Source organism: Myripristis murdjan, chromosome 13 (assembly GCF_902150065.1).
Source record: "Myripristis murdjan chromosome 13, fMyrMur1.1, whole genome shotgun sequence".
Taxonomy (NCBI): Eukaryota; Metazoa; Chordata; class Actinopteri; order Holocentriformes; family Holocentridae; genus Myripristis; species Myripristis murdjan.
In genome coordinates, this window is record NC_043992.1 from 28,029,723 (window position 1) to 28,033,141 (window position 3,419).

Sequence of the window (3,419 nt, forward strand, 5' to 3'; positions counted from 1 at the left end):
AGTAGTGGGTATATTTAAGAGTACCAAAACTTGACAGAGGAAGTCATTTTGGTGCCAGTGAGATCTAACAGCCTTTCATTTGAAAAGGAGAGAAGAAAGAGAACTGGGCTGGAAAGCACGACTGAACAGCTCAACCTTGTATCTGACATAAGCCTAACCATAGCCATAGCCATAACCATAGTGTCTTTCCACAGCTCATTTTTAAATTTTTATTTTCTTTTTGCATATGCATTCCACGCAAATACTCACAACTGCAGGATCTCAAGACACAGCTCCCAACCCAAGACATAATAATTAATATTGGATAGCACTTCTGTGATGCCTTTCATCTTGTAAACCCTCCCCCAAAACTCAATGAATATGAGAATCTGAGGCTTTTTAGTTAACATTGTTAATTGTTATTGTTATTTCTGAATGGACATAAAATAAAGCATCATAATTTGAAATGCTGTTTTTTTTTTTTTTTTTTTACCATACATTCTTATTCTTATGTGAAAGGCAAACTGGATGAATATACAAAATCTAACTTTTAGCTCTTTCGGTCAAAGATTTCAGATGTGGTTTGTGAAATTCATCATCATGACTTCTGGGAGAAAGCATTCAGGTTCAAAACACACAGTTCTATGGTGTGTAATTGCAACTCTTATGGCAAGTTTGAAGAGTCTGTTTTCTACAAAGCCTAATGGAGTGTTACTCATTTAAACATTAGTGAAATTGACTGGGCTGCATATGGTAACTAACAAATAAGCACAAAAAATTACTACATACCTGTAAGCAGGAAAGCAAACAGTGTGAAAGAGGAAAAGCTGCTCATCTCTGTTCAGTCCTGTTTACAGTTATTCAAGCCTCAGTGAATCAGTGTCTACATTACCATGTAATCCAACTGAGCAGAAGATATCGGTGGTTTGCAGACATACACAGCTGGTATCATCTCTTACTGGGAGCTTTTGTCCTCTGCAGTTCATTTATACATGGATTAGATTTCTCAGTAACCCTTCCTTTTGCAGCCACTGTGCTGGGTACCTGTCAGGTAAATGCATGGTAAGAAGCAGTTACGCATATAACTAAATAGAAATCACAGTCAAATTACTTTAAACACCTGTTGTTTTACTCATTAATAACTGCATTGGAGTTGGTTGGCATAGTTCCTAAATTAGGCTACACTTTCTATTTAAGGCAGTGCTTTCCCATAAATTTGCTTTTTTTGCACATGATTCTACCTACTTGGAAAGGCTTTTTTAAGGTTAACATATGAAACTGTCTCCATCTTAGTTGCGGGAATGATATGAAAAATGACCACACACAAACTCCGACAGACCACATACTTTCCTTTTAGTTTCATGCTCCTTTTTGAAATGACTGAGTACATTCTTACCGGGCTGCATCAGTTTAGTGAGATTAATGTTTATATCTTCTGTGAAACATAAGAAAGCTTTTAAAAATAAAGTCGTGTTTGTTTCATGGAACTGCAAAACTGCTACCCTATTCTTTATCATGACTGTTCCATTTGTTGCCTCATGCATTTTTAATTAAAGGCCAATACATACTATACCATGTGAGCAGATACTGAGTTACAGCTCTAATTACTTGGATCTATACTATTCTTACCTGGTAAATACCTATTGCATAGAGTGCAAAAGAAAGGGAAACCAGTTTCTCTGAAAAAACACCAGTACACCAAGATCCACGATGTCTCATTCGTCGTTCATGAGCAGAGACCCATAACGCTGTAACTATCATACTGGCTTTTTTTTTTTTTTTTTTTTTTTAATGGCAATATGTAATTCTCCCCCAGTGTTACCAAGAATTTGATATTGGACTTCCCACAGAGGCTTCGAAACACAGGGTCATGCACACATTATGTGCACGCACACATACACATCCACACTTTCTCTATTTCTCTCTGTCTCTCACACAGACATACACATGCACACACAAGCCTGACTACTGTTAAAACTGTCTAACAATATGGTATCACCCCTTGCACAGCCCTACAAACTATCACAGTGGGTGTGCAAATATCTAGCACCACAGCTACAGCTGACCCACGGGGGTAGCACTGTCACTAACACAATGAATGTGTGTCTATCTGTATTAGCCCTGCTTCCCTGTCTTCCTCCAAATGCATGATGGGATAGGCTCTAGTCCCCCGTGACCCTGAATACAAATAAGCAGGAAAAGAAAATGAATGAATGATTGATTTCTTGTGCTCACAATCTAACTATGATTCTAATCGCAGTCTTCCAACCACAAATTTGTTTAGTTTGAGAGGATTTATCCACTCAGTGCTGTCATATGAAGGAAATTACCAATGCAGCTGGAGAAGTAGGGGTTTTCCATGAACAATTTGTTTTATATATTCATAGAACGCAGTAATGAATAAGGATTCAGAATTTGAATTAGGAGTTCATATCAAAATAAAGTAGAACAACTAATAATTAAAAAAACTGAAGAATGTAACAGAAATCTATTGGAAACAATTCCCCCAAAGGCTGTCACAAAAATGAGATTGGATGTATTAACCTTTAAGAGATACACATCACAGCCCACGATTTGATCTGCTTGTGCTTAAAGTCATGCTGATGTGATTGGCAGTGATACTAGCTGGCGAGCAGGAGTGTATTGCATTACGATGCATTTAACATTTCCCATGTTACAGTATATTAGACATAAACCCTCATGGCTGAATAATGAGTATAAGTGGTTATGTGTGCATGAACAGCCTGGAGCCACAGGAATACATCATTCTAACCATCTCCTGCTTCAAAACCCCACCAATATGTTAATGCCGTCTAATCAGCGTCAAGCCTTGAGATTACACTTCTGTACTGCAAGTGAACTGTCTTCTATTTCTTGAAGGGCAATTTTCCATTGTTTTGGGCTATGTGTTTTTTCATATATTATTTGGTCTACAAGACAAGGATTCAGGATTCATGCAATGAAATGCAAAATGCATTTGGAAAGAATAAAAGCTGAATACTCGCGGTAAAAGAGACTGCACTTGCACCTTGAAGCTCATATATTTATTGCAATTAACCACACAAATTCACATGGGTGTATGAAAACAAGGACAGAACACTGCTAATGTTTATGACCATTAAGCAATTAGGAGCAGAGTTACAATTAACTAAGTGTGTTTTGTTTTTGTTTTTTTTAGTCTCTATACAGGCTTAGTGTTCTTCAACAAAATGTTCTATATTATGTTTTAAATACTAAAACGTCTGTGAACAATGGCAATCTTTCAGTCCCTTATTAATCCATAAAATAAATGTATCTAACTCAAATCAGCCAAAGTTGAGATTCCTGAAGCCTTGATAGTGTTTTTATTTTTCTATTTTTTTCACAGGTTGGTGAATGTCTAAGGCTAAAACAGTCAAAAGACAAAACAAAAAGAAAGAGACTGAAAGCATGTCACGTGG